This window comes from Schistosoma mansoni, chromosome 2 (assembly GCF_000237925.1).
Source record: "Schistosoma mansoni strain Puerto Rico chromosome 2, complete genome".
Lineage (NCBI taxonomy): Eukaryota > Metazoa > Platyhelminthes > Trematoda > Strigeidida > Schistosomatidae > Schistosoma > Schistosoma mansoni.
The window spans coordinates 20,263,842-20,272,056 of NC_031496.1; positions in this window are offsets into that span (position 1 = coordinate 20,263,842).

Genomic DNA, 8,215 nt, shown 5'->3' on the forward strand with positions numbered 1-8,215 from the left:
GATATTTAGCTGACATAAAAGTTACGCTTCGATATGTTTAAAAAACATTATCAGTTGTTAACTTGACAACTCAAGTATTCTCAAGATCCAAATAAACGAAGAATAACCTTTTTAATAAACCACGACTACCGAACTCATTCGGTTCCCAATAGTATACTTATAATAATTATGAACAAAACGTTGAAATCGTTAAGGATTATCGTGTCCAATTCTACTATTTCTCAATTTTTCATTTTAATTGTTAGTAAAATTAAATTTAAGAAGGTAAAACAGCAGCTCAGGAATACTAGAGACATATATATTACTTAAAAAATGTTTCTTGCCTAACAATGTGTTGCTATTCATTAGAACTTGATCCATATTTTCACATGGTTATCACGTAAAGCTGTCAATTTAAGAAAAATTTTCCGACCATTAAACTTACTAATGGGAGTTACTTTACTTATCAGTGGTCCACGAGGTAGAGTATCCGTCGTATTTTTTGTATTGTCATATATATATCACACCATCAGTTTGCTTACAAATGCAAAAGAAACACCTTAGACACCGTTTCTATTCTGCATCAAAATATAGTATTTGTGTCGAAAAAGAATATGAAGTATGTTCGAATAGCTTTTCTGGACCATACGTCTGCTTTCAATTCTATCCCAGGACAACTTTTACTTGGCATGTTAATCAGCGTTAACACAGAAAACTGGGTAACCAACTATGTTCCTACCACTATGAAAGAGAACATTACACTGTGTTTGGAGGAAAGTGTTCGACGTTTCTACTGTCTCATGAAGGCGTGTCACAAATAGCTGTTCTTTCACCCCTTCTTTTCTTTTTCTTCTGTGTGATCTTCCATCTTCCACAGAGAACACTTTTGTGAAATATGAGGATGATCTTAATGTATATATGCCGGTTCCTACCTCTTTAGATCCCATAGAAATGAATGAGCTTTTCTCTCGTATTGAATGATGGTCTGTTATTAATGGTCTCACACTTAATTCATCTAAATGTCACGCTGTTAACTTCAGCCTGAGACATGAACAGCACCTAGACACCATTTCGGGATCCCATAACGCTTGTGCCATTGGAGACTCTTCGATAAACATAGTGTTACTTTTTCCTCTCATCTCTCTTGGTCTTCCTATGTTTTACTGTTATCGAAAAAGGTTTATCGTTTAAATTACTCCATAATGAGGCTACATACTCTTGCGATTACTCTCCATTCACTCATACAATTTTTCAATTACTGCATATTACCTTTTATTCTTTACTGTTCCCCATTATTCTTTTCCGGGCTTTTGAGAAAAGACTTTGCTGTATTGTGAAGAGGGCGAAAGGCAGTTAGCAAGGTGTATGATGAATCTTCCGAGGTCATTATTAATACAGTATGGATAGACTTATAATGTCTTGCAAACTCTTGGCAGATGTTACTTTATCACATATTAACCATCCCCTTCATTCATATACTTCACCTTGTATATCTTCTGGTAGGACGAGACGTCAATACATTAAAATTCATACACACAAGCAAAGGTATAAAAAGTTCTATATTACCTTATTTATCAAATATATTCTGTGACGAACAAGTTGTGAGAATTGACCTAGTCAATAATCTGTATTCTTAAACATGTCTTTAATTGAAAAGTTGTACAGATTCGGATCTTTTCTCACTTTTCGTTTTAGTTGTTTTTGTTTCTCGTTATTTTGTCAAAGAAATTTGTTGAAATACCATGTGCTGAGAATTCTATATTGTACCAAAATATAATATTGAATAAGGCCATTACTATTAGTAATAATTAATATAAATATAAGATATTCATTACATTCTCCATTTTACAAATTACTCACTGCTTATTTATTTACTATCATTAAACAAAGAAACATTATCAAAGTAATTTCTATCACGAGTTATTGTCAGTCCAAAGGTTTCACTTGATTAACTGTAAAAAACAAAATAAACATTCTTATAAAAGTCCATCGAAATTTGTTTTTATGAGGTAAAACGTTTTATCTCCTTATTTCCGTTTGATAATCACTCCATTCTTTAAATGTTATTTATTTATATTCATAAGAAAGTACAATTTTTCATAAAATATGCTTCCAAATAAAACATTATTTTCGTAGTTGAAAACGTCAGTTAATTGAAGCTAGACCATCATGGAAAACCTAGAAGTACTGGATGGCCATTTCGTTCTAATGTGGGACTCCTCAGCAGTGCGCATTCACGATCCCGCCTCACGAGATTCGAACCCAGAACCTACCAGTCTCGTGCCAGAGCACTGAAACGATAGACCACTGAGCCGGTCGGCATCCAATGGTGTTAATGTCTAACTCCAACCAATCCACGAAATTGAGCAACCGCTCACCAATTGTCTTTAGTGAGTTCCTATCTCACAACAGACGTGGTTTGAACTCCACTGGTCACTGATTCTTGCTATGAAAATACTAAATCTCCACATAAAGAAGTGTACATACTTTGTATTACATTAAAGAAAAAAAATATTTTAAATAAATTGGTTCGAAGGTTTAGATAATTAGGTTTCTAAAGAAATATAGTGTGGTGTAGGTTACTTATATCCGCATAAGTAATATATGACGATGATCAGTTGTAGAATATATTTCAGTAGAAGATCGATAAGGAAAGAACGGAAACGAAACTCAATTGGTATGAAAATGCATAAACAATAAAATCTGAAACGATGGAATGATATTTACAAAAGGAACAGTCAAATTCGAGACAATTGATTGTTCTTTTGCAAATTAACCATTTATTATATAGTTCTCAGATTTTAGTGAGATATTCTGTAATTTTGTACCCTAATACATTCGATTATCCTCACTCCTGTTCTTGTTCAGTACAGTAGAACCCGTTTTTTTTATTGATTATTTGAAATATTCCGAAATTTCAGTGATTCATTCAGTGCAGAAAAATAACATGCAATTTTACTACTAAAAACAAATTGTTCACCTAATCTTGAATTCTGTGAGATATAATCGATAATAGTAATCTATTAAATATGAACTCGAACAAACAATTACAGAGAATGTAAGGTTTATTCATTTAAAAAGAATTTACAATATATGTCAAAGAGACTTGTTCTTCATGCAAGGAAAATCTATAAAAACTTCATAGGTCATTTGTATGTTTTCTTTAGTTGTTGATATCTACATTAATTCATTTCTAAGAATTCTCTTTTAATATTCATTGAATTGTAAATAGTCATGGATCGATTTAAAATCATAATGCAAAGTATAATACAAAAGAAATTTAATAGTAAATAAATAGTTTTGATCAATCTATTTCCCTAATTATAACTTCTTATAACTCATTTAAAGAGTGATCAACCTTCATAAAGATCTGTTATAAAATCTTCACAGTTATATAACTACTATTACTGTTATCCTTTTAATATGATTACGATGGAGTCACATACTAGTCCAGAAATGTCCAGAAACTTAATACCGTCAAAAAAAGAATCAAGATATAAAGAAATGCAATGGTTTATTGTTTAGTACGTACTACTGTTCAGTTATTTTTCTTTACAACATGATATCCTGCTTCGTAACTGCAGAATTTAATGACTATAGAATAATCAATTTACCTTGAAGTATTCTCCCCTATTTAAATATATTATTTACCTACTTTTTTAATTTTTGTTTCTATCTTTTCTTTTTGTAATGATTAATGGAAACTGTACCATTAACTGACGTTATTTTTAACTGATCATTTAAGTGTTCTAGTCTTTATGTTTGTTTGTTTTTTCTTTAAAACTGATGAGATATTACCTTTTAATAATCGTAAATGTCGTCAGTAAGACATTAAAAAAAAAACAGTTAAAAATCACTAGTCCATAAATCGATAAGGATTTTCACATAACAAATTCATCAGTTTCTATCTGAAAATAATGTGAACAGAGGTGATAATTGATTAGAAACAATTTACTCAACTGTGGGATATTTTAAAGAATTCGCTGTAATGTACATTCTTATTTAACAGATTCAGAAATACAGTTCATTTACACATTGAAACATCACACCAAATAATAAAATAAAGATCATCTTCATAAATGCTAATATAATTCTAATGTTATTAGTTTCTAATACAAAATGATTGTTTAAAATAAACCATAAAAAACAATGAAACACTAAAAAGAACACTCATTTCCTGACACTGTTCAGTCATTAAGACAAAAGTTTAGAGATAACTCCTCCTTATTCAACCCACGTTATCGATGTTTGAAGCTGATTACCAACGAAGAAACTGACTTTTTACGTATCTAGGCCTTTATTCCCATTTGGAGTTTCCAATCACAAAAGTTTAGTGACATTAGAACGCAGTTACTATGTCGATTGAACCAGGACTTAAAACTTACACTAAGTGATATTGTAGCTGCATTATAACTTCAAAACCCCAGCATGCTACCGCTAGCCCATCTTACCCGAGCTCGGTTGAACGAACGAAGTTCTCCTACTTCCTGCTAGCACTGTGGTGCATAGCGTTTTGTACGAACCTGCCCGTCTAAACAACATCGTTGAAGAAAATATAAATTCACTGGTTACAAAGATGGATTTTGTCAAGCAGGCAAACGAAATCGACCACCAAATCGGTCCAGAAGTATTAGAAAGCCTGCTTCTTAGTCCTGCATGAATTCGTTGAGCCCGTTAGCGTCCATTTAGAGCGCAACCCCAGGTAAGAGGAAGTTCACCACCCTTATTATTAATGTGCATTCATTTAGACTACAAATAGACACAGCATTAACATTATCTCGAGAAAACTTGAATAAAAATGGGCAGCTCACTCATGGGTCCATTAACACAGAAGCCTCGAACAGCATGTGGTAGTTATCTGAGCTCGTTGGAACAGTAAGATTGTAAAGTATCTTTTCGAGAATCGATGTTTAGTATATTATGTTGTGTAACACCAGCTGGTCTAAATTTACTTGGTTTAGACTGGTTCGACCAGTTGCAGCTAGCTAACGTCTCGTTAAGTAGAATATGCCATATAGTGAGACAAACCCGTGGACCTGAAGCTTTGAGACGGCTTATCAGTAAACACAATACCCTCTACTTAAGTTAAAAGCGGAGGGAACGCTGATCAAAATACTACAGAACGTGTTTGTTTATCAAAAAGCTCTGAATGATACGTTATCAGGGTAGACGTCTCCGACAGAGATCCTCTAGGCAAGAAAAGTGAGGACGATTCCAAACCTGATGCTTCCGAGAACCCCGAAAATATAAACTAAGTCCCAGAAGTTGCCTACGTACGAGCTTTGATGTCCGATATTCTCTTGGGACTACAGACCGAATCATGATCTCTGGATTGAAACACACATGGTCAGACGCCTAGGCCGAATCATGTATAAAGTAGAGGTGGGAAAAGAAACGTGGACTCGGCACCGGAATTGTTTCTTTTCATTGAATAGAAAAATAACCACCCAGAAACAAGATTAAGTCGCACAACTCGCAGTTTTGTTTTATAACTCCATAGAAATTTCAAAAAAAACATCAACACATTGCTATTTTATAAATTTAACGGAGCTTCTATAAAACTATACTTTTGTTCAACTAATTTTTTTTAGAAAAAAAAAGAAAAATCACAGTTGATTATAATAAGATAATCTTAGATATAACATTGATCAGATAGGTAGACCACAAACACACAATGTTCAAGATTGTTTATTTAATACATATTTCATCATTTACCTAACTAGACATTAAGCATTACAGTCTAACAAAACAAAATTACAAAGTTATGTTACTTCTTTTGTTTTCCAGTACAGTTAAGATTGCGTTACATAATCAAATGAAAAAGGTATTTTAAAAAATGTGGGTTTTTATGTAAGTGTAAGAAGACATAAAACTAACCTTGTTGATAATTAACAACTAATATGTTTACATACATATATATATGAGCTTCCAATCACGACAGCCTCTAAATTATATGCGATATAAGAACGACTTGTCTTTTTGAAAAGAACATACCTCGAAAGTAAATGAAGAAAATGGATTAATTAAAAAAAACAGTTGAAACAAATTTTTTACAAAATATTTATATTATCAGAAGAGAGTTATGTGGAGATTTTAGTGATTTAATAGTTGACTTCATGAGTCAACAAAAGCTAGATCGCCATGGAAGACCTGAAATCAATGGACGGCCGTTTCGTAGTAGTATGGGACTTCTCAGCAGTGCGTATCCACGGACCCGCCTCACGGGAAGTTAGACATTAAAACCACTGGTTCATTGGTCTAATGCTAAGGGTTCGCCTACGAGACCAATAGGTCTTGGGTTCGAATCTCGTTAGCGGCATCGCGGATGCGCACTACTGAAAAAGTCCCATACTACTACGAAGCGGTCGTCCAGTGCTTTCAGATTTTCCATAGTGGTCTAGCTTCAGTTGACTCATGAATTCAACTATCAAAACATAAATCACTTTCAACTATTAGATCGTTCTTACTTTTTTCTATGGTTTTCACTACATACTGTTTTGTTAGACAATGGTTAATTTTCTATAACAATAAAAAAGTTTAGCATTCATTATTGATATTTGATATGGTTTATGAGAAATTCAATAATAGAAGTTCTCTGTTGAAAATAAGCAAAATTCTTTCAGTAAACGAAGTAAGAGACTATTAACCTTTCATTTGAACTAGTTGAATAACTGATTTACCAGAAGATAGTTTAGTAAAATGTTGTAAAAGGTCATAAAGCTCATAGAGAATAAAATTTCATTTTGTCCATTATCTATATTACTCATAATAATAATAAATCTCTTATGTATATTGATAACATGACAGAGTAGAAATTGATGTAAAGTTTTTTTTAAAAATTATTCGGTATTAAAAATTGAAGTTCACTGTTATTAATGTATCTACATGGATTAAGAACATTTCCAATACATAAATGTCCTCATAATATCCATTAAATAAACATCAAAATAACTAAGATAAAAATACTCTTGTACGGCCGAGAGTGGGAAGAATCCGCTCTCCCTCTCGAAATGCTCTGACATGGCAACGCGTATATAGCCTCTGTCAGGGAAATCCTACTCACTGCCTTCTCGTGCCACGAGTCTTGTTTATGAAGTTGAGAGAACAAAAAACGAATGTCGGGCGCTTTAACCGGGTTGGTGGACATGGCGAGTCTACCAAGGAGAGTTTGAAAACCCTAATTCCAAACCAATAGTGCACATGGGGCCCAGTATTCTGAGGGAACAAATGGCGTATGAATCAATTGTTGGTCACCGGCTACCATAGGACTGCATCTCCTTAAGATGCTCCACTGCCTTGTGGATCAGATCTTTAGGTCAAAGACTCCGGGTGTGGTCCTCTAAGGAAACCATCTGCTTCAGTTTGGGTACCTGTGCAGTATTATAGCCCTCACACAAATCGAATGAGATTTTTGCGGCGCATGTATATCTGGTGCCCCTTTGTACCAATATTTATGTGTTTAAATAAATAATAAATAAATGTACTTCACAAAGAAATTGAAAAGGATTCCTCATAAAACATAACTTCATCGAAAAAAAATAAGATTTTAAATAAAGAAACAAAAATCAAGGAATTTAACATTTCCTATTGTGAGGACGACCCATTAGTGAACTGGAGAAATTTCTAAGAAGCTTAGAAAGAGCCGATGATATTCCATTCGATTATCTTTTGGAAGAATATTTCAGAACCATGATATGTAGCTTTCCTGTTGTACAAATGCTAGAAACCTTTGTATTCGGATTGGTTGACTATAATGATGATTTCGTTTGAAATAGTATTCCTTTGATTTGTCTTCAGTCTTGTCATTTACGACTTGAAGTGTTTTAGCGTTTGAGTGTTTATGTTATACACATTATATCAAGAATCTAGCCTCTAGATATAACACCTATCATTCTAGAGATTAAATTAAATTTGATTATATAAATTAAATTAATTTAATACAATAATAGATATCCATATCAATGTTAGCTTTGATAGTTCCATATAAATTGACCATTGAGTACAGAGCTCATATTATTATTATTAATAATGATAATACCATAATGTATTCTTCTATAAGTTATTTGTTTACATAACTTTCCAATGCTTCTAAAGAGATTATGAACTTTCCATTATTGAATTATTATTATTATTAACGAAATATTCATCTATAACAAGAAGGATATTCACCTATATGAGGATATTGTATTTTACTAATGAAACCTACGTGTTTACATGTTGAAAGTGAATAATTAAG